The sequence below is a fragment of the Oryzias latipes genome, chromosome 24 (assembly GCF_053564925.1).
Source record: "Oryzias latipes strain Hd-rR chromosome 24, Olatipes_Hd-rR_3.1".
Classification (NCBI taxonomy): Eukaryota; Metazoa; Chordata; class Actinopteri; order Beloniformes; family Adrianichthyidae; genus Oryzias; species Oryzias latipes.
This window is the reverse complement of record NC_136260.1, coordinates 25,089,663-25,114,605: the sequence shown is the minus strand read 5'-3', so window position 1 is coordinate 25,114,605 and position 24,943 is coordinate 25,089,663. Positions and strand designations below refer to the sequence as shown.

Below are 24,943 nucleotides of genomic sequence, written 5' to 3'. Positions count from 1 at the left end.
GCTGTTGGACAGGACAGGTTAAAAAAAAAAAAAAGTCTGGGGACATCTTGGGGGTCCAGCTCTGTGGCCCAGCACCAGGCTGGAGTGAGCACCTCAAGGTGGTCTAAATCCTCACAGACTCTCACCACATCTGGATTTAGTTCTCAACAGTTGCAGGCTGATGGGGGAAACGGTGATCCATCTGTTTGAGCTCAGAGGACATTCAGGGGTAAATGAGGATCATTGTCTTCATTTCACTGAATTCTTCTCAACATTGCCCCTCCCACTGCATCCTCTGGTGCCACCTAATCTACCCAGATCCTCATGCGTCTCCAGCAGACTGCTTCTTTGAAAGAACTATAACGGCTTGGTAAAAATATCTCTACTTCACAGGTAGGCAACAAACTCATTACTGGCTTAGATCTGTGAACATTTGAAACATAATTCTTCTTTATGTCTAATACAGAATTCAGTCTGATCCAGTGGGATACATTCTGAGAGTGCACTATTTCAAACTATGAGGATTCTAAAGCTGAATGCTGACCCCTACTTTAATAATGACTGAATAATTAATTACACTTGTTCTTGGTTCATCTTGGTTCACAGTTGCATCATTACATTACTGACGTTGTCAAACCTCATATTCTAGACCAGGGCAACATGCAGCTCCGGAGCCGCATGCGGCTCTTTTATACCTGTCTAAACAGTTGAAAGTGCCTTCAAATCAGATTAAATCCGATAACAGAAAATAACAATTAACCGGGTTAACCCCCGCCCCACGGATGCCATGTTTGTTTTGATTTGTATCATTGCTCTGCACATGCACGTATTACATTCTTTTGCGCTTCTGTACAATTGCTTCATTATAATCAGTGACGGTATGAGATCTAAATCGGTAAATTTAAGATTCAAAATTCGATTTGGTGGGCTGGTTAGATACTTACAGAGAGAGGAGTTTCGTTCTCCAGAAACTGCCGCGTTCCAGGTTGTGATTCACTCGACGTCCCCGGAGTACTGGTCGTTTCATTAATGGTAGAGTTGGCAAAAACAGAAACCCCAAAATTCTCCTGTCCGAAAAAAGGAGAAGACGGGGTATTCCTCCATCCATCTGGCAGGTGCCCAGCGATCAAATAAAGAGGATGTGTCCGTTTAACGTGGTGTGAAGAAGAGTGGAACACTCTGAAGTCCCGTTGACAACCATCGATTCCAGAGTAAACCCAAAAATCTGCACTGCGGGAATGATTTGTGTTAATGTGGCTATGAAGCAACTTCAGACTCAATGAAAAAAATACCAAAAAGATCATGCATCTCCGAAGAGCCATGATCCTGTGAGCTAGCTGGCCTTCTTCTTTTTGGCGGTATCCGCGTATCACTCTCCAAAGGACCCCGTCGCTAGGTGATGACCTCAATGGCCGGGAGTTGCATATAAATTTACAATATTCAAATTCAAATTAATTTTATCTATATAGCACCTTTCATGACAAATAAGACAGCTCAAGGTGCTGTACATAAAATCAAATGCAATAAAGTACAATAAGATACATTAAATTAGCCCCACACAATAAATACACAAAAACAAACACCAGTGGAAAATAAATAAATAAATAACATAAAGAGAAACCAGAAGGCGCCGTCTGCCCTGTCCTCCTATTGGCAGGGGTGTCAGTCCCAAACACCCCGGCCAAGGGTGAGAAAACACTCGTAAACAGTCTAATAAAATAAATGTGTTAAAATATCATAAAAAGTATACAAGTAAAATTCTAGATTAAACAGATATGTATATGATAAAATGTCATAAAATCAAGAATAAAAAATTCTACATTAAGCAAAAAAATTGATGAAATGATGTGATAAAAAATAATAAAAAGTAAAAAGTTTGAAGAATAAATATATATGTGATAAATTATCATAAAATATAAAAGTTAAAAAACATATATATACATATATAGATTAAACAAGTAAAATTCTAAAATGATGTAGTAAAACATCATTACACCAAAAAGACATAAAATTTAATTAAAAGCAAATTTAAAAAGGTGTGTCTTTAGTTTCTTTTTAAAAACCTCCACAGTAGATGAGGCCCTCACATCCTCAGGTAGGCTATTCCACAGACGAGGCCCGTAGTTTCTAAATGAAGCCTCGCCGTGGTTTTTTGTCTTGACCCTGGGGACCTTCAGCAGGCCTGCACCTGAGGACCTAAGGGTTGTAAGAGGTTCATACGTTAAAAGCAAGTCGGATATAAAAGAAGGACTAAGACCATGGACACTCTTAAAAACTATTAAAAGAATCTTAAAATCAACCCTGAAGCTGACGGGGAACCAGTGCAGAGATTTTAAGATTGGTGTAATGTGCTCCCTCTTCCTAGTTCTCGTTAAAAGGCGTGCAGCAGAGTTCTGGACTAGCTGCACGCGATTGATAGTGGTTTTCTTTACACCAGAAAGGAGGGCATTACAATAATCTATCCTTGATGTAATAAAAGCATGGATTAAGATTTCAGCACTGGCTCTAGAGAGAAAGGGTCTCACTCGGATATTCCTTAGATGGTAAAATGCAGATTTAGTTAGTTGATTCACATGTTGGTCAAAGCTAAGATCTGCATCTAAAATCACACCGAAGTTCCTTTCTGTGTCACGTGTAGTCATAGAATTGGTTGACAGATAAGATTGGACCCTATCTCTCTCAGCTTCAGAACCAATAACCAAGACTTCAGTCTTGTCCTGATTGAGCTGCAAAAAGTTCTCTCCCATCCACATTTTAATGTCTAAAATACAATTTAAAAGGCTATCCAGTGGTCCAGTGTCATCAGGAGACACCAAGCGGAAGCATGTAAAGATTAAAAAGTGTGGGACCCAGGATGGAGCCTTGGGGCACCCCACATGTCGGTTTTTGCCTTTCAGATGAAAAATCATTTAGATTAATAATAAAATCTCTGTTTGTGAGGTAAGATTTAAACCAACTAAAAGCCGTCCCAGTAATTCCAACCATGTCATGAAGTCTGTTTAAAAAGATAGAGTGGCCAACTGTGTCAAAGGCTGAACTCAGGTCCAATAAAACTAGTACAGATACTTTCTTCATGTCTGCATTGGACCTGAGATCATTTAAGACCCTGACAAGTGCCATCTCTGTTGAGTGATGAGATCTAAAACCAGACTGAAACTTTTCTAAAATGTTATTTTCATTAATAAAATCATCCAGTTGAGTATATTAAAAGGAATATCACAGTAAGCCTGTTTAGCAAACAACGCATCAGTTTTACATATATATTTGGGAAGAAACAAATTTAATACTTAAACGAGGCCTTGTTGTTTCATAGTAAAAACTTACTGCACATCCACTCATCACACATAAATTACGTCATAACGCTAATTTACGATTAGCCGACCCCCACGGTTTCACTTAGTAAGGTCTAAAGAGAAATTAGTCCCGCTTGAGAGGAGTCAAGTAATGGTTTGAAGCTTTTGTGCATTTTCCCTTTATATTTTTGCTTAAACCTGGAATTGGGAGTAAGCCAGAACATTTTTGAATTCGGGAATGGACAACTTTGATGCTACAACTTTATCAGTGTCGGAAGGTAAGTTATTTGGTTTTATGTCCGGTTAACGAGTCTAAGCTAACATCTGCCATTTTGTTTGAACGCGGTACTTTAGCTTAGTTGGGCTGATTCATGAATGTGGAGGCTATTTTTATGAGGCGTCATATTTTTAAAGTGTGATGTCTAAATATTTATTTCAAATTTTGTATATTCCTGATATTAAATTTAATTTTATTAAATTTTACACCGGGAATTTAATGGGCGTTGACGAAGGCGCTGAACACTTCTTAAAAGTGAGTTTATCCCGTGGTTTTTTGCATTTATTCCAACCATGTGGTTTTCAAAATTTCAGAATTTCGACTGGGCAAAAAGCAAAATTAATTTGTCCTCCATGATCAATTTTTAAGGATGAACATTTCTGTGATTTGAAAAACCACAGACATCACTATCAAATCCAAGTTGCCGATTGGTCAAAGTTCAACACGTTTATAATTTACCACTTGCAGGATTCCCACACATTTTGTACAAGAATAGCAACTAAAAATTGCATGTAGAGCGACCTTTGGATGGAATCGTTTTGAATGCAAAAGCCCAAGCGGAACATTAAAAAAAAAATGGTGGTAAAAACATGAATCAATGCAGGCTTGGGTGGTGACACAATTTGCAATAAATATTTGGGGGGGGGGGGGGGGGGGGGTCTCCTATTTAACAATTTCTAAGAAAACGCTAAGAAAAACCCGGTTCTGGGTTACAGCACGGACGCATGTGGCTGACGGCGGCTATACAACTATCTTCAAATGACTTAAAAAGTTGATTTTCTCCAAAAAAAAAGAGAGCTGACCATGGCCCCTAAGAAAAACCATGACTACAAAGACCTTAAAAAGACTCTTGATGATATCCAAGCTGCATTGGATCCTTTTACGGAACAGGTGACCGCAAAGCTAGCTCCGCTCTTGGAGCTAATGGAGGACTTCCGAAGATTCCGAGCTCAAAACGAGCAACGACAAAAACCGGGTTAATGGATGATGTGGAACAACAAGTAAGGATGAATAATGTCATTATCACTGGATTACCTTTCAAACCTCGGGCAAAGCTAAATGCAGCTGGAGTTAGCATTGCTAATGCTAATAGCACTAGCATTGCTAGCAGTTCTGAAACGGAGAGCAGTGGAGAGTCTCTGGAACACCAAGTGGAATCATTTCTCACGTCTAAAGAGATTTCCCTGGATCTCAACACCATCGAGACCTTCCACCTGCTCCCCAAGAGAAAGGAGACGGATAAACCAGCGATCCTCATCAGGCTTGTGAATCAAAAACACAAGCTAGCTCTCATGAATCAAAGGAGGAATCTGAAGGGATCTACTGTTCATCTGAACGACCATCTGACCAGAAGGAATGCTGAAATCGCCAAACATGCCAGGCTCCTCAGGAAGCGTAAGCAGATTGAGAACACGTGGGTTTAAGGCTACAGGATTTACGTCAAACCACTCGGTCCACCGGACCGGGCCAAGGTTCTTGTTGTGAACACCACGAAGATTTTGATAAGTGTTTGATCACGGACGTCTGAACCAACATGCAGTAATGAATCAAAGAGCCAACTCATTTCAAGAAAAATGACGCCTGGATTCATCACTTTCTCCAAAAGTCTGAAGTGACCCTGATTATGAGCAAAGTTCTGACCTGCAGACAACTTGACCTCAACTCTCAGCGCCGCTGATATCAGTTGAAGAAGGATATGGACCTTAATCTTAAAAAGAGAACTAGAAACTGTTTAAACCAAGAAGAACGGCTGCTAATCAGCAGAAGAAGAAATACCAGCCTTGGTCATTCGACAGAATATGGACCCTTTTTGTTTTCCCTTACAGCATTACTTTATTATAAAAAATAAAATAGATAATTAAACCAATGATTAATCAATTATTGAATAGGGTTACATTGATTGACTTTTAATGATATTACTTCACTTGCTCCAAAAAGTTGATAAGTTGATTCATGATTTTTCCTAATGTAACATAATTTTGCAAATATTTTTAACTTTTGATACTTGATCAAACTTTGCTATGAGAATTTCTGAAACAGTGTCATGTCTATTTTGCTGATATAGTATTATTTCTTTATCATATCAATGACTTTTATAAGTAACATAATCTGCATATATTCTGGATACTTCATTGCATGTTGATTTCTAAAAGTTATTTTTTACAAAATAATTTAAGTAATTCATCTTTGTTGTGTGCTTTATTGATATTTCAAGATTCTTAATCCTGTCTGATAAAAGCTAGGAACTGGATAATGATAAATCACGTAATAAAATGGTTACGGTAGAACAGGGGTGGGATAATATAAGTTTGCTTCCTTCCACTCCCTTTTAAGCAATATTTATTAATATTTCTAATTATCCTAAGTTTGATTAGTCATTGTATGAATGTATAACCGATGATTGTATTGTTTTTATGTATTATTCCTATTTGATTGCTTGAAATAAATCATTTCAAATCAAATTCAAACAAATCAGAATGGAGCTTTGAGGAATCGTCAACAATAAGCAAGTGCAAGTAAGCAGAGTTCTTACTGAAGAACTACATCTAAGGCTAGAGTTATTTTACAAGAGTTCCAATAACTTTATTTAAACACACACACATGCAATATAAGTCTAAGGTATTATTCAGTCTACTTTGGGTGCGGATTTTTTTATTGCTATTATGGACAATTTTAATCAGGATCTGAATAATTTTAACCAATCAAAGTTGGTTAGAATTCATATTGGATGACAACCTACAAAATCTGACAAGCAGCATGTGTCGTAATTGCACACTATGATGATAGGGAAACTATAGTTGATTCTATGGATGGGACAGAAATTTTGTTTAAAACGGAATGTCTAATTTTGAATTGATAGCTGCCAATGTTAATGAGGAAGCCTTGCTAGGTCTCACCCGCGAGGACTTGAAGGATCTATTTCCTGGATCAGAAATTTCTTTTAGAAGAAAGAAGCTCTGGGATTTCATCTGTCAAAAGGTATAGCAGTAAAAAAAATCTGGCTATCACCTGTCTCAGTCAAATATCTTATTTGTGTTTTATTAGGGCCCGAGCACGGAGTGCAAGGACCCTATTGTATCTGTTAGGTTTATTAGGGCCCGAGCACAGAGTGCAAGGACCCTATTGTATCTGTTAGGTTTCTTTTTTTCTTCTGCCGGAAGAGTAGCTTTTTTGAGACCTTTACATACCTGAAAACTCCCCAAATTTTACACACTTATCAGGAGTCGTGAAAAATCTCGTATTTTATGGGAGACCGACAAAGCCAGCAACCCCTGGCAGAATAAATCCCCACAAGAAACACTGGCTCTAGCAGGCTGTTCCATGAAAAAATATAGTTTTGCCATTGCCTTGCAGCTCGCAGTTCAAGTGGTTTAGTTTCCAGTAATGTCAGTCAAAAATGGAAGGTCATAATCACCATATTTATATTCACCATATTCAGTAGACATCTCCATTAGCGCCTTGAAAATCCTGTGCTGATTTTCACAATAGGTGTCATTATGTGTCCAGAGCCAATCACTTTTGCACAAAAGGCCTACTGGTGAATGACGCAGCAGTAATGCAGACATTTAGTAAAGTCTGGGTCAGCTTTACAGTGAGTGATGAAACCTGTTTGTCAGCCAATCATAGTAGGAGCCCCGTCTGCAGTCACTGCTACCAGATTGTTTGAATGGTACCTTTTTCTGCACAAAAACTCCTTCACCGTGTTATACATTTCCTCTTGTAGTTGTCTGTTAGGGCAGTTGTGTCAAGAGTTCTTCTCTTGCAGAGAAATTTTCAAACATCATAATAATAAAAACCAACAGCTGCGCTGTCCTGCTGCGGTCCACAGACTCATCACACTGGATGCTAAACCCTCCAGAATGCAGAAGGAAGAACGACGCCAAACGGCTCGAGCAGGGCGTTGCTTGCGGGGCGGTTGTCCGTGTTTGTTTTTTTAAGAGTGGGAGTGCTCCGACAGATGTCAGGACTTGTGAAAGGGATGTCATCTCTGCAACTACAGCTGTATCCCCATGCCAACCTCAAACTTCAACTACCATATCTACTGACAAGAAAATGAAAATGCCAGACCCACCAGAGTATGTCGTGTACACAGATTCAGAGCTGGAAATGGTGCGCAGCCAGTACTTGGAGTACGTGGAGGCAAGTTCCTGTTTTTATTTTTTTCAAAATGTGTTTGTGTTCACAGCACTTAATTATCTATTTTGTCCTTTTCTTAGTGGATTTCACTGTTGCTCTCATCAATGCACTCCCATCACTTTTGCCTTCAGCAACTCCACCATCAAAATGGCTTGGAAGTGCCAGTGAGGCTCTCATTCATGTCCTAAAGGTATAGATTTGGTTTTATCAGTGTCTGTAATTTGCATAATTTCATTTCAGTCAGACAATTCTTGCAGAAGAATATTTATTTCACAACATTTTTGGGTTTTCACAACATATTTAGGTTGGCATTCACAACTTGATTCACAACTTCGTTTTGGCATAAGGCTCCGTTCAATTCCTTGAGATAATTCTTTTTTCCTTACACTTTCGGATAACAAAACCCCCGTAACAGAGCCCACAGGTGGAAACCGGGGAGGAGGGAGGGGCAAAGAATGAGCGCTGAAGGTAAAAGAGAATGAACAATTGTGCACCTGACTTAAATAGGATGCTGAGCAGGTGAGTTAATTGACTGACCCGCCCTAGTGGAGTAACCTGTAATTCTGCAGAGTGTCTGCCCGAAATGCGTCGAGTCGCTATTTCAGTCAGACAACTCTTGCAGAAGAATATTTATTTCACAACATCTTTAGGTTTTGACCATTGACCAATTGACCATTGGGCCGCTCCCATTCGAGAACCGCTCCACGAAGGGAACATGCTATCTAGTGTATCTGCTATGTGTTTACCCCGGCACCATTGCCCGTTGGGCTGCTCCCGTTCGAGAACCACTCTACGAAGGGAACATTCTATCTAGTGGATCTGCTATGTGTTTACCCGGCACCATTGACCATTGGGCCGCTCCCGTTCGAGAACCGCTCCACGAAGGGAACATGCTATCTCCTTATCTGCTATGTGTTTACCCCGGCACCATTGCCCGTTGGGCTGCTCCCGTTCGAGAACCACTCTACGAAGGGAACATTCTATCTAGTGGATCTGCTATGTGTTTACCCCGGCACTGTTGACCGTTGGGCCGCTCCCGTTCACCAGGGGAACATACTATCTGAAGAGACAGGGAAGAATGAAGGGGAACCAACAAGATTACACAACCTGATTCAATTTAAACACCAATGCATTTTATACTCATAATTCGCGGCTTCCACTTGAGGGAGGACTTCTCTTGAGATAATTCTTTTTCCTTACACTTTAGGGTAACCAGACCCCCAACACCAATATCAGCCAGAAGAAGAAAATGTGAATGTATAATCAGTGTGTAAATAAGATGAGGTGTGTTTTCGGCGGCATTCCATTTTCATTTCATTTCATTCCATTTTCCAGTATGACTGCCATGTGTTTACCCGGCACCATTGACCATTGGGCTGCTCCCATTCGAGAACCACTCTACGAAGGGAACATTCTTTCTAGTGGATCTGCTATGTGTTGACCCCAGCACCATTGACCGTTGGGCCGCTCCCGTTCGAGAACCACTCTACGAAGGGGAACATGATATATAGTAGATCTGCTATGTGTTTACCCGGCACCATTGACCATTGGGCCGCTCCCGTTCGAGAACCACTCTACGAAGGGAACATTCTATCTAGTGTATCTGCTATGTGTTTACCCCGGCACCATTGACCGTTGGGCCGCTCCCGTTCACCAGGGGAGCATACTATCTGAAAGAGAGAGGGAAAGAAATGAAATGGGAGCCAACATAAGAACTCATACCTGATCTCAGAACGTAAAGCCCACGTCCGCAAACGCTGTGCGGAACTATAATTTAGCCGCCAGGAACGACCCGTATGATGACACTAACTTACATCCAATACAATGCTCCCGATGACATCCTATGCCATGCTGAAATAACCCCATATTCGAAGCTTCCATCACACTATGACTGGCTCGACGCCATAAACCTCCATTATGCATGCTACTTACACGAGCTTAGTAACTTCCATTATTAAGAACTTCCAACGACAAAACTACGAGCTCGACGGCCAGAATTACTATGATTCATTGACAGACTAACATATAAATGAACTTACGAACCAATTTTGAGATCCATCGCATACTAATTAAAACCCAGAACATCCTAAATTTTATTTTTTTAGGCTTCCACCTGGCAAATAATTTTCTTTCAACATATACAATCCAAAAATTTCACATCCATTCTGTCGCTGACATATAGATTGATTCAAGTCAGAAGTGTCAATGGAACGCAGAGGAGGTCCACCACCCCTACACTTTCAGTGCAGCAATAGGTACGTTGAACAGTCATCGTTGCAGCACCAGATCAGGGAATGCAGGGGAGACAATCGCCAGAAATGGAGCAGCTGACCGGGGAGTAGGCGTTTGCAGGCTCAGGATGCGATGCATGGATAAAGACAAAACCAGTATTAGTCTCGGCAAAGAACATATAAATAACCCAGAAACTGATCAGTTTCAAAATGCTTGAGATAAATGGAATAACAGTGCTTTTAAAAGAACAAATCTGAGAAAGTGAAATTTGGTAGGAGTTAAGGAAAAGTCCCATTGTGGAGTCATCGCACAATAGAAACCACCAGAATCACAAATTCCAACAGTGAATTGACAGTGAAATAAAGAACCTGCACGAAATCTTAACACCAATTTTATGTACACCAATGGTAATAGAAGTAACCTTTAAAAGTTCCAGATGGACGCACATTCAGGTCACCGAGGAGCAGGCGATGGGAAGGGTAACAGAGGACCAAGGAGATTGTAGATGAGGAAGGTCAACATCCCACATAGCAATGGATTGCGGCTCGGCCGGATTTGATTCTTGTATCTGTTAATAGTGATTCTCGAATAGGTGGACAAAAAGCACAGACTACTGAAATGAATTATCCAAGGACTCCTGGATACTCCAAAGACGGGATGAACGACGTGCAGCACAACGCGAGAGATTACATAGGGGCAGAGAGGCACGTATCACAAACCAAAGATCTGAGCAGAAACAAATCCGGACGGCGGAGACCCATCCGTCTTCCTTAAATAAAGCGGAAACCGAAATCCAAAACGAGTGTCTAACGGAACAATTTATAGAGATGGCATAGTCAGCCGAGCGCAAACGAAAACCAGAAGGAACATGAGGAAAAACCGCCGATGCCAAAATTAAAAGCGGAGGAACCGAGGCGCCGACAGTTTCCACACAATCGCGTCAAACCTGAACGTCTGAGTGTCACCTTAGGGCCGATCCAAGACAGAAAATGGGCCCTGAGAAAAGCCCATCATGACCCCCCCCCCCCCCCCCACAACAACAAATCCCTAAACAACCAGAGAACCGTCCCCTATCTCTGTTACTATTTGCCCTTGCATTGGAGCCACTGGCAGAAACCATCAGACATCACAAAAATCTGTCTGGTGTCACCTTAGGAAAAACTGAGCATAAAATCTCACTCTATGCTGATGACGTCCTTTTGTTTATTACGAACCTAATCAACCAACCTAACTTAATATCAATTATTAATCAATTTGGTGAGATATCTGGCTATAAAATCAATTTTGAGAAGTCGGAGGCGCTGCCTCTTGGCAACTTTGGAGACCACACCACACTAGTTGACTTCCCATTCAAATGGTCACTCTCTGGTTTTATTTACCTGGGGATTAGAGTATCGACTTCAATTAAGGATCTGTATAAACTAAATTTTACAACTACTGTAAAATCAGTCAAAAATGACTTAAATAGATGGTTTGATCTTCCTTTGTCATGCATGGGTAGGATCAGCTTAATTAAAATGAACGCTCTTCCCAGACTCCTATACCCGATGCAAATGCTACCACTTAGGATTAACAGATTGGCTATATTAGATATCCAAAGATCTATATCCCGGTTTATATGGCATGGTAAAAGACCACGACTAAAAATGAGGACTCTACAGTTGCCGGAAACAAGGGAGGCCAAGCGCTCCCCAACTTCTTATACTACAACTGGGCCTGTCATGCCAGGGTAGTGTATGGCTGGCTCAAACATTTCCTCAACCCGGAAGAACCTCATGTGGATGCTTGGAGCTGTGCCCCCCACTCTCTATTAAGTTTGCTTTCAATAAATCTTAATGAGCTCCCAGGAGAGGTTGCAAACAATCTCATCCTTAAAAAAACACTGAAAATCTGGCGAGACATCACCAAGCAGGCCGGCCAACAAGGCTCCTCACTGGCATTACAGCCTTTGATACATAACAAAGCTTTCCCCCCTGGCTGGGGAGTAAGCATCTTCAATGATTGGCACTCAAAAGGGTTAAAACTTGTGGGTGATTTATTTGATGGAGGAAACATCGCCTCGTTCTCACAAATTCAAATCAAGTACGGGATCCCACGCTACCAATTCTTTGGTTTTCTTCAAGCTAGGCATTTTGCAGAATCATTATGCTCTCTCCCACTAAATCAACCTATCAAAAATCCAATAGAAAGCTTCTTGTTGAACCTTACTTCCTCAGCTATTAACAAGAAGTTCATCTCCCTCTTTTATAGAAAAGTTATTTTATGCGATAAATTTGAAGACTCTAGATCTAAAGGGCTGTGGGAAAACGATCTTGGGATTGACTTAGATGACGGAAGGTGGTACAAGGCCTTTGAATCTGTAAATAAATTATCGTTGTGCAACAGGCTGAGAGAAAACCAGTACAGAATATTACACAGACTACAATGCACCCCTTACCTTTTACATAAAATCCACCCCCAGGTCCCCAAAATATGTAAATGTAAAAAACAGACAGGAACCTACTATCATTGTTTTTGGCTATGTCCATTAATATCCAAATTCTGGAAAAACGTTGCAAAAGAACTCACCTCAATACTACTCAAAACAATAAAACTAGATCCAGCCCTCTTCCTTTTGAATATATCTTCAAAGAAACTTCCTGTAACTGCTGCAGAGTTGATATTGTTGAAAAAACTCCTGCTCCTGGCGAGACGATGTGTTCTTTTGCAGTGGATCAGGGGGAAACCTCCCACAGTTACCCAATGGTACAAAGAAATGTTTCAGATTTTACCAATGGAGCATCTTACTGCCTCCTTAAGGGGGAATGATGATGATTTCTATCGGATCTGGCAACCACTTCTTAACTATCTTCCTGATGACCTTATCGGTCTACTACAAAAGGGATGCTCCTCCTTTGTCTTCTCAAGAAACTGGTGAGAAGAGGTGAAGCAGTTTTGGTCGGATAAAACATATAGTGTTAAGTAATGTCCATGTGTAGTCCCTATCTTTCTCATTACTACAACTTGTGTAACTGACTGAGTTTACCCTGTGCTGACTTGTTCATTGTTTTGTTATGTAAAAATATAATAAAATACTGTTAAAAAAAAAAAAAAACAACAACCAGAGAACCCAAAAAAACACCAGTGTGCTTGAGAAGACAGGGCCACGCGCAAACTGACACCCACACACACACACTCTTCATATTCCCTTCTCTCTCCCTCTCACAGAAGAGACATATCCATAAACCAACCAATCCAAATGCAGGTCAACTAGCAATGGTACACAGCTTCAAAGAAAACAAAACAAAGAGCCGCCACTGAATAATGGCCCACACAGCAGAAACCGGACTAGAGTTTGAAGAAACGCCATTGTGCCTTATAGAGAACTGCAAGTCCCAGGGTCCTTAGGGGTGTGACGTCACAGATGACTGCGACAAGCAAGAAAAAACCCGGAAGAAAACACAGCACAGAAGCCGAGGCTAACGCACGCCGCTCACCAAACATTCCGGCGACTACGGCACCTAAAAACGCTGAGACATCTGCCGATCGCCACAGACAACCCGAAATGTGGCAAGACACCGCTCCGTAGAGACGCAACGAGACACGCAGACACGCGACACGAGACACGAGACCTGCGGCTCCGAAGACGCGCCAGGAGCCGGCAGCCGAAAATATAGGGGCAGACGCGGGGGAGACGTCCCCCCCCCCCGTAAGAAGGCGGGAACCAACAAACAGAAGAACGGGGGAGAACACCATAACGCAGAAGGAGAACAGCGAGCACAGAGAACCAGCGAAGAAGAACGGAGCACTGCTGCGAAAAGGAGGAGATAGAAGTCCCCCTCATAAGAAGGAGGGAGATCCAACAAGATCCGACAAGGACCGGGGGGACCATGAAAAAAGAACAGCGAGCACAGAGAACTGCAAAGAATGAGCGCTGAAGGTAAAAGAGAATGAACAATTGTACACCTGACTTAAATAGGACGCTTTACCATTGGGAGTTGGGTCATCTAGACCCACTAGACAGAGCTCTGAACTTTTTTTCTTCAATGATTTATGATCTTCACTGGTGTCCATGGATTACATGAAATCTCCACCTTTGTCATGGTAGGGAGAACACGTCAATGGAAGGGGGGGGTCATCTAAGATAGAACAAGGGTTAAGTCCTAATGTATGTTGCCCAATCCAATATTTCAAGTCTGATTCCCCCTAGATATGAAAAAAATACATACCAATTTTTATTTTTTATTTCAAGAAATTAAAAACTTTAATGCTTTCGGGGGCCACATAAAATGACATGGCGGGCCACATTTGGCCCGCGGGCCTTGAGTTTGACACATGTGCTCTAGAATATTCTGTTATATCATTCTCACTCCACGCATCTGCTTTTGGTCCGGCCCTTCTATCAAATTAAAGAACCCAATGTGGCCCCCGAGTCAAAATAATTGCCCACCCCTACCTTAAGGCTTTAATCATTCATTCATCTTCCAAACCCATTTTGTCTCTTTCGGGGTCACGGGGCTGCCGGAGCCAATCCCGGCCTCTTGTGGGACATCCTGGAAAGGTCGCCAGTCTTTCGCAGTTGAAGGTCTCAATGAATCCTAAAACCACAGAAAGCAGCGTGCTGTCTTTCTTACATTTGAGTTACATCTTTGAAGGCACAGTAATGGAAAAGAATGATAAAGATTTAAAGAAAAGCACAAGAATCTATTCCAGTGGGAATAGAAACGATTTCTTTCTATGATGTATCAGAGGATGTTTGTCGTCTTTCTCCTGAAGCAAATTGCTTGAGGGCAAAATGTTGTGACTGTTGGGAGAAGGGTGGACTCCTTTATCTTTAGATTATTGCAGATCCTCTGAGATTAAAAAACCTGCAGAATTTGTTCTTTGTAGATGAATGTGGCATTGGAGAGCAACCCTTCCAGCAGTTCTGAAGTTCTGAAGCAGTTCTGAAGGCAAAGCAGTTCTGAAGTCTTTTTGCTTCTTCAGGTCATGCAGACTTCAAGGAGCTCTCAAAGAGCCTTCCTTTTTACTTTTTATTTTACGTTTGCACTTTTAAAATACAAAAAAATAAAGATAAGAAACCACAATCTAGTAAGGAAATAAAATTAAATTAAAAAAACAAACATATAAACAAAGTTGAACTAGTGGGGTAAAACAAAAATTAGTTTTGAGCTTTCAATTCTGAGCGGGGTACATTTTGCTTCCATTTCCTCCATTGGAGTTGAAATCTTTCAGCTTTCAACCGTAAGTGAAATTTCATTTTTTCCACAGAACATATCTCTCCCATAATGTCTGTCCATTCATCCAGTCGTAGTGGTTCACTTTTAAGCCAATTTCTTGTTATGTTTTTTTTGCAGGCCAGGATCATGACTTTAAAAAGCTACTTGTCCTCTGTTTTAATCACTCCTGTTGGTAACAGTCCTAGGTATAGTATCCATTGGTCAGCGGGTATTTCATACCCCAGTATTTCCTGCAAGGTTTTGATGATGCTCTGCCTGAAGGGAACAACTTTACTGCATGTCCAGAAGATGTGTGAATGATTGGGGTTCGCGCTTCCACAGAGTGTCCAGCATTGTCGTGGAGTCCTCAGCTGTTTGCTCTTTGAGTGAGGACTGATCAAGAACCTCGTTATATTTTTCCACTGGAATGAAAACCATTCATTTTCAACAGACGTTTATACAGTTTGGAAACCACATTTGAAGGCAGTTACTTATAAGCCCCTGTCACCATTTCTATCACATCGCTGCCTTCCTGTGTAATTGAGCTTTTTATCTCTTCATTGTAAAAGTTTTCTAATTGAAAAAATCTAAATAAGTCCGCTTTTTCCAGTCCAAACTCTTTTAAGCTTTTCAAAAGTTTTGAAAATGTTCCTATCTGTTAATGTACGTATTACAGTCAATCCTCTAACTCTCCTTTTCTTAAATGTGTTGTCTAGCTGTCCAGCTTTGGATCCAGCAGAGTTGTTTGAAGGCCATATAAGTAATTTGTGGTCCTTACCTAATTTTTACCTTACCTATTTTGTATTTATTGACCACCTCCCCCCAGGTTTTAATTACAAACTCCACTATTGGGTTCTGTTATGTATTTACTACATGTATTTTCTCCCCCAATCTTGCTTGTGGAGGGCACGAACCATAGTCAAATTCAATTTGTTTCCATTTAGAATAGTAATCTGTTGAGCACCAATATATTATGCTTCTTAACTGGGCTGCCAGGTAATATTCTTGGAGACTTGGTAAAGCTACCCCCCCCCCTTGCTTTTTCCAACTGAAGTGTTTTCAGTCTCTTTTTTCCCATTCCAAATAAATCTAATTAATTGCTTGTTGTTCCCTTCTGCCAGAAGGGAACAACTTTACTGCATGTCCAGAAGATGTGTGAATGATTGGGGTTCGCGCTTCCACAGAGTGTCCAGCATTGTCGTGGAGTCCTCAGCTGTTTGCTCTTTGAGTGAGGACTGATCAAGAACCTCGTTATATTTTTCCACTGGAATGAAAACCATTCATTTTCAACAGACGTTTATACAGTTTGGAAACCACATTTGAAGGCAGTTACTTATAAGCCCCTGTCACCATTTCTATCACATCGCTGCCTTCCTGTGTAATTGAGCTTTTTATCTCTTCATTGTAAAAGTTTTCTAATTGAAAAAATCTAAATAAGTCCGCTTTTTCCAGTCCAAACTCTTTTAAGCTTTTCAAAAGTTTTGAAAATGTTCCTATCTGTTAATGTACGTATTACAGTCAATCCTCTAACTCTCCTTTTCTTAAATGTGTTGTCTAGCTGTCCAGCTTTGGATCCAGCAGAGTTGTTTGAAGGCCATATAAGTAATTTGTGGTCCTTACCTAATTTTTACCTTACCTATTTTGTATTTATTGACCACCTCCCCCCAGGTTTTAATTACAAACTCCACTATTGGGTTCTGTTATGTATTTACTACATGTATTTTCTCCCCCAATCTTGCTTGTGGAGGGCAGGAACCATAGTCAAATTCAATTTGTTTCCATTTAGAATAGTAATCTGTTGAGCACCAATATATTATGCTTCTTAACTGGGCTGCCAGGTAATATTCTTGGAGACTTGGTAAAGCTACCCCCCCCCCCCTTGCTTTTTCCAACTGAAGTGTTTTCAGTCTCTTTTTTCCCATTCCAAATAAATCTAATTAATTGCTTGTTCCATTTAACAAATTGTTAATCTGGAATATGTACCGGTACTGCGAGAAATAAATACAGCAGTCTGGGCAGTACATTCATTTTTGCAACCTCTATTCTTGAGCTGAGATCCATGGTTAAGGTGGTCCATTTTGTTAAGTCCCTTCTTATTGTCTCGCTGGTTCTACTGTAATTAATGTCTTTCAATCTATTTAGTTTTGTTGTCAAGTAAACTCCTAAGTATTTTATATTTTCTGAGTCCCATTGCAGTTTAAATTTAAAGATAATTTTATTTTTATATTTTTAAAGATATTTAATTTATATCCTGATTTTCCCTCCATAATCTTTTAGGATGTCCAAGAGTTTTGGAAATGAGGTATCTGGATTCTGTAAATATACAATAATATCATCTGCAAATAGCCCTATTTTTTGTTCTTGCTTTGCTATTGTCACCCCTTTATAAAACCAGTCTCGTCCTCGTCAATCAGTTCAGGGAGAATTTCTTCAAATCTTTTACAGATTATTGATGTAAATAGTTTATAATCAACATTTAAAATAGAAAGTGGTTGATAGCTCTCCTTATTTTTCCCTTCTTTAGGTAGAACCGAGATTGTTGTTTCTTCCAGTTTGGGCTTTTTTCAGTGTCCAATTGAAGGATTCTAATAATATTGGAGCGAGTTCCTCTTTGAATATTTGGTATCATTCATTTAGATAACCATCACCTCCAGGCCTTTTATTACTTTTCAGTCTCCCTATAGCTTTGTCGAGTTCTTCTTTGGTAATAGGTGAGGTTAAAGTTTTGTTTTGATTGGTTCCAATAGATGGCAGATCTAAGTTGGCCAGGAAGTCTGTGATTTCTTTTTCATTTACTGGTTCATATTGGCTATACAGAGTTTTACAGTAATCAAGAAATGGCCTGGGGGGGTGGGGAGGGCCCACTATTGGTACGGGACCTTGGGGTTCTGACGGGTCGGGGTCTCCGCTGAGGCAATCGGCGGTTGTCCCGGCCGGTTGGCTGCCTCGGTCCAGTTGGCCTGACCAGAGCTATCCCAGGGCCAGTGCCTGGGGCTGGGGGCCTGGGGATCACATCACACCTGAGCCGGGGGTGTCCGTGTCCCTGTGGTGTGGGTTCTGGTCCTTGCCCCTGAGTGCTGGGCCTCGCCAAATTTCCAACTGTGGCCTAACCTGGTCGGGCCATGTTTACAACACCCCTTGTGTCAGGCTGTCCCCTGCCTTGCTCCTTTCTGGACCAACCATGGGCCGGGTGGGTGGCTGCCTGGAGCGCGGAGCAGGTCTCCCTTGGGGGGTCCCAGCTCGTACCTGGGGTTGGGGCGGGGGGGTGCCCAGAACTCCTGGGTGGTGATGGGGTGCTTGTCTGGGGTTGTGGGCACTCCTCTGGGGTTGTGGGCACTCCTCTGGGGCGGGCCTTGTGTTGGGCCCTCCCGGTGCAGCGTGCTGCTCTCCTGGTTGGGCTGGAGCTGCGCACTCTGTCCCCCCATGCCTCCCTGCTATCTGGCTCTGGGGGCCTCGCGGTGGTCCTGCTGGCCCTGGCCTGGGTGGCGGATGTGGTCACCCAGGGGGCGGTTGTTCTCTATGTGCTTGGGCGTGGGCATTGAGGGGGGGGTGGGGGGTTCTGGCTGCCGCCACTACTGTGACAGGGGTCTTGGTTTGGAGATGGCTGGGCACTCTCCTGCCTTCTTTTCACATTCCACCATCCATTTTAGAGGAACATAAACACTCACTTGAACACTGGTGTTAGCTCACCTTTGTACTAATAGTTTGAAATATTTCACACTAGTTGGTTTGAAGGCATAAGTATGCGTGTGTGAACAATATTTGTATTGTGTACATGTTGACAGGTGGACCTTTTTTTTGGAGCCAACAGGTATGTTACAACATCTGAGTGTGTGTGTGGACAGGCCCCGCCCTTATAGACGTGTATTACATCTGAAACTCACTGTAATCAGTATAACCATCCAGAAACTTGTTGCTTTATGCTGCTTCATGGTTTTACATCCCCCCCTCTATAATCACCCTCCTATCCCCCCCCCCCCCCTCTCTAATATCCCTCTCTCTTCTTCCCTCCTTTCCCTTGCCGTCCGGTCAAAAACAAAAGATTTTTAAATGTGAATAAAATGAATAAAGTTTGGCCTCGATTCCAAAAGGGGTTTATTCAGACATACCTCTGGTTTGTCTGAAGATACATAATCCCTGTTGTTAAAGTAAAATATGTCCAACACAAGTGGCCTTTAGCTCTCATCTGTCTGCCCAGCTGTTGGACAGTCTCTATATTTGGATTGCCCCTGCTTTTTAAAACGGTGGGGTGCACTTCGTATTTGTCTAGAGATCATAGACAAACCGAACAGGTGCAGCAAAGCGGTTCTTTTTTTTGTCTAGTTTGTAGGGGTGTAACGATACACTAAAATCTCATTTCGGTTCGATTCAGAGTTTCATAGGGCTCGGTGCGATACGTGTCGGTAGATCAATAAAGCTTCAATCTATTTTCCGTATTTCTTCGGTACAAAAAAGGCAGAAAAAATGCAAAAATATGCATTTATTGGTTTATTGGTTTTATATAACAATAAATACATTTGACTTATGTAGGTGATCTGCTTAATAAAATAAGAGAATCTATTAGCTGGCAGGAACTAAAAACTTTGGATAATTAACACTGGCCTGAAAAATTAACTTGCACATTTATTTTCTTGTAGACACGATTGTTCCAGTTGGGTGATGCCGTTTTAAGAGCATTAACTGATCTGTTGCATACACCATCTTTGTGTAACAATGTCAACACAACAGCATTCCCCACACAGCGTAAGCACATGGGGGGGGGGGGGTCCTTGCGCCTGCATTAGCCATGCTGATCCTGTGGTCATACGCACTGTCACCTCCGTCACCTAACAGCTGTTGAACCTGAACTGAAATTACATTTCGGACCGTGGAAGGCGGATCTTCCTTTGGGGTTCACTTCCTCGTTCGAACTTATTACCGTTCTCCATAGCCCCCCCCCCCCCAAAAGGCACACAAGTGCAGAAACCAGTGAGAGTCTCTGCGGAATACCGCGAGTGAAATTAGTTCCGTCTCAACGCAAAGTTAATACATTTGCGGGGGGGGGGGGGGGACGACGAAACGGTACGAACGTGAACCGAACCGAAATTGCTGTACCGAAACGGTTCAGTCCAACTACGTGTACCATTACACCCCTACTAAATTGTAATTCATATGGTTTTGACACAGAGAGGCAGTACTTTGAACACCTTGGAACTCATTTAAAAAAGTTTGAAACTGTTCGTTGTATTTTTAAAGATTTTGAATATCATACAAACATATATTCAACTTTTGCTTCACATAAAAGTAGAAAACACACTCCTCATTGCCTTGATGATTTTAAACATGATGTATTTCAGACAGGTGGAAGTCGTGCAGCAGATGAAAGTTTTACATTGCTAGACAATGGTGAAATTACTGAAGAAGAAACAATAGTTACTGAGGGTGAAGATTTAGTATAAGCTATTATTTATCATTTAGGTTCCTTATTACTAAAATTAGACTGCATCTACAATGTTCCAGGTAGATGTATAGAGGAAATTGTTGAAGAACTTCAGTTCATAACTTTTTCAGCATCAGTGCCTGTGATTAAAAGAATTGTTAATGACACATTGTAAAAGCACAACTGTTGTGATCAGTGTGACCAGGTGGGCGTGGCTGACTTTTTCCCTGGTGCCTCCCTACATGGCACACCTGATCCTCATCTCATCAAGGTCTTTAAATGCCTGAGCCTGTTGCTTCTCCATGCCGGATTATCACTTTTCCATTGTTCTACATATCTGTGGTTTTCCAGTTTAGCTCCCTGATTCTGCTGCCTGTCCAATTCTGTTCCTTGTCCTGTGAGGAATAAAAACTGTTTAACTGCCCTCGGAGTCAGATTCTGCTTTGGGGTCCTACCGCTCACCATAACAGAATAATCCGGCCAAAATATGGACCCCGCAGCGTTTGAAGAGGTGAAACAGGCCCTTTCGTCCCAAGGGGCCCTTGTTGGACGGCATGATCAAGCTCTCCAGGAAATCATGAACACCCTTCAACATCTTTCCACCGGAATAAATCGTCTCGGCGGTCGCCTGGAGGAGGTCTCGTCTCAACTCACCTCAGGAAGATCCCCGGATCCAGTTCAAGCCGCAGTATCGCATCCAGCCCCGTCACTTGCTCCTCACGTTCTTGCATCATCTCCCCGTGAGCCCTTCATCCCCACTCCCAGCAGGTACTCCGGAGAGATAGGTCTATGCAAATCATTTATCCATCACTGTAGACTCGTGTTCAATCAGCAACCTCTCACTTATTCCTCTGAAAGATCCAAAGTGGCGTTCATCATGAGTTTACTGTCAGGCAAAGCCTCTGCCTGGGCTGTTGCATTAGCCGGCAGTAATTCTCCCCACTGCGACTCTTTGGCTTTATTCACGGCTGAAATGCTCAAAGTTTTTGATCATCCTCTCCAGGAAAAAGAGACTGGAAATCGCCTGCTCTCCTTACGCCAAGGTCCCGCTTCAGTTTCGGAGTACTCCATTGACTTCCGCATCTCCGCTGCGGAGTGTGGCTGGGATGAAAAGGCCCTCACCGGAATATTTTACCGGGGTCTTAGAGAGGAGATCAAAGACGAACTAGCTGCTCGTGACGAAACTTCCAACCTAGAGGAGTTAATTTCCCTCTCCATAAGGCTGGATAACCGCCTTCGGGAGAGACGCAGGGAAAGAGCAGCTCGACCCTCTCGTCCCGCCAGCTCCTTGCCGGTCACGCCCCTCTGCCGGTGTTCCCTCCACCTGCAACTCAGCGGGACTCCGCGACCACGCCTCCCCAGGAACAGAGCACGCCGCGCTGCAGCGAGGAGCCTATGCAGCGAGGCAGGATGACTCTCACACCTGAGGAACGTCAGCGCCGCATCTACCAGCGGCTCTGCCTCTACTGCGGCCAGTCTGGCCATTTCCGGCCCAACTGCCCCGTACGGCCAAAAGACCGGGCTCATCAGGCTCAGGAGGGGCACTGGTGAGCCGAACCCCTGTGGATCCCTCCTCCAGACGCATCCATCTTCAAGGTACGATCTCATATGACACCACAACATTACAGATCCGGGCTTTAATGGATTCCGGTGCAGATGACAATTTTATTGACTCTCAGTTTGTGTCCCAATCCAACATCCCCACTGAACTTCTACCAAACCCTAAAAAAGTGTTTGCTCTGGATGGTAGACTGTTATCCTGTGTCACTCACCGAACACGTCCTGTGTCCCTGCTGGTTTCTGGCAACCACAGAGAACTGATTAGTTCTAACATCATTTCATCTCCATCCTCTCTGCTGGTGTTGGGTCTGCCCTGGCTTTCACTCCATAATCCACACATAGACTGGTCTTCTCAATCCATAGTTAATTGGAGTCTTTTTTGCCACTCTCACTGTTTACATGCTGCTGTACCACCTGTTTCCACCTCTCCTGAGCCTCCTAAACTTATTGACCTTTCTTGTGTACCATCGGATTATCATGACCTCAAGGAAGTTTTTTCTAAGGACCGTGCTTCCTCTCTGCCCCCTCATCGACCCTATGACTGTGAGATTGAGTTGTTACCTGGTGCTTCTCTGCCCTCCAGTAAACTGTACAACCTCTCCAAGCCTGAGAGGGATGCGATGGAGACATATATAACTGAGAGTTTGGCTGCTGGACTTATCCGTCCTTCCCCTGTTGGAGCGGGATTTTTCTTTGTTGATAAGAAGGATGGGTCCCTTCGCCCATGTATTGATTACACAGGTCTAAACAATATAACAGTCAAAAACAAGTATCCTCTCCCACTCATGGACTCTGCTTTCAGCTCCCTCCAGACTGCAACCATCTTCACCAAGCTCGACCTCCGAAACGCTTACCATTTAGTGAGAATAAAGGAGGGTGATGAGTGGAAGACGGCCTTCAATACTCCTCTGGGACATTTTGAGTATTTAGTGATGCCGTTTGGACTGACTAATGCTCCAGCTGTTTTTCAATGTCTCATCAATGACGTTCTGCGTGACATGTTGAATAGATTTGTGTTTGTTTATCTTGATGATATTCTGATTTTTTCACGGACTCTTGATGAGCACGTTCAACATGTCAGGCTTGTGTTACAGAGGCTGCTAGCAAACAGGCTCTATGTTAAAGGTGAGAAATGTGACTTTCATGCCTCCAGTGTCAGTTTTCTTGGGTTTGTGATTGAGAAGGGCCAACTCAAGCCAGATCCTGCCAAGATCAAAGCTGTAGAAGGGTGGCCTACACCCACAACCAGGAAGCAACTCCAAAGGTTTTTGGGGTTTGCCAACTTTTATCGGAGGTTCATCAGAAACTACAGCTCTGTGGCTTCTCCCTTGACCAAGCTGACCTCTGTACGAGAACCCTTCTCCTGGTCCTCAGGAGCTGAGGCAGCCTTTATTAAGTTGAAAAATCTTTTTTGTTCTGCTCCTGTACTGTCTCATCCTGATCCTACAGCTCAGTTCATGGTGGAAGTGGACGCCTCAGAATCTGGAGTTGGGGCGGTGCTCTCTCAGCGTTCATCCTCAGATCGGAAGATGCACCCCTGCGCTTTCTTCTCCCGACAGCTGTCTCCTGCGGAGAGGAATTATGACGTGGGGAATCGTGAGCTGTTGGCAGTTGTGCTGGCCTTGAAGGAATGGCGCCACTGGCTGGAAGGAACATCTCAACCTTTCCTGGTATGGACAGATCATAAGAACTTGTCGTACCTCCGTTCTGCCCGCAGACTGAATCCCCATCAAGCTCAGTGGTCCCTTTTTCTGGGACGCTTCAATTTCACCCTCACTTACCGCCCAGGGTCCCGCAACCTAAAGCCTGATGCCCTGTCCAGGCAATTCGAGCTGCCAGCCTCCTGTGATACTACTCAGGACACAATCCTACCTCGCTCCTGTGTTGTCGGTGCTGCCATCTGGGAGGTGGAGCGTGAGGTTGAGAGAGCTCTGAAGGACCTTCCCTCTCCACCTGAATGTCCCACAGGTCTTCTGTTTGTTCCCCCATCTGCTCGTTCCTCTGTGCTGCAGTGGGGCCACAACTCCAAGGTGGCTTGCCATCCTGGAATACACCGGACTTTGACGTTGCTTAAGCAGCGGTTCTGGTGGCCCTCCATATCTGCGGACACACGGGAGTTTGTCCAGGCTTGCTCTGTCTGTGCTCGTGGAAAGGCTTCTCATCGAGCACCAGCAGGTCTTCTGCGACCACTCCCAGTTCCTCATCGACCCTGGTCCCATATAGCTGTGGATTTCATCACTGGCCTTCCACCTTCTGAAGGTAACACAGCAGTCTTGACAGTCGTCGACCGTTTTTCAAAGTCCGTCCATTTTGTGCCACTTCCCAAGCTCCCTTCTGCCCTCGAGACAGCCAACCTCCTGGTCCAGCAGGTATTCCGTTTGCATGGTCTGCCCCAGGATATTGTGTCAGACCGAGGCCCCCAGTTCACCTCCAGGGTGTGGAACGCTTTCTGTCGGGCCATTGGGGCCACAGCTAGCCTGTCCTCTGGATACCACCCCCAAACCAATGGCCAGACTGAGCGGGCTAACCAGGACCTGGAGGCGGCTTTGCGCTGTGTGGCAGCTACTCATCCTGCTTCGTGGTCAACTCATCTTCCCTGGATTGAGTATTCACACAATTCCTTGGTCTCCTCTGCAACAGGTCTCTCTCCATTCATGGCGTCCAATGGCTATCAGCCTCCCCTCTTCCCCTCTCAGGAAAGAGCCGTGGCCGTCCCTTCTGTCCAGGACCATCTCCGCAGGGCCCGTCGTGTTTGGCACGAGGCCCGGGCAGCCCTCTCCCGCACTGCCTCTCGGAACCGTGCTCTGGCGGACCGCCGCAGGGTCCCAGCCCCGGACTACAAACCGGG

General features: G+C 43.3%; 1 long non-coding RNA gene across 1 annotated transcript in view; it reads left to right on the top strand.

The window, feature by feature from the left end:
• The first annotated feature begins 13,661 nt into the window (after nt 1–13,661).
• LOC144990046 (uncharacterized) overlaps nt 13,662–24,943 on the top strand; it is a 58,635-nt gene continuing 47,353 nt past the window's right edge. The window contains exon 1 of the long non-coding RNA XR_013653978.1: nt 13,662–13,837. This is a non-coding gene — a long non-coding RNA (uncharacterized LOC144990046). The remainder of the gene's footprint in view (nt 13,838–24,943) is intronic.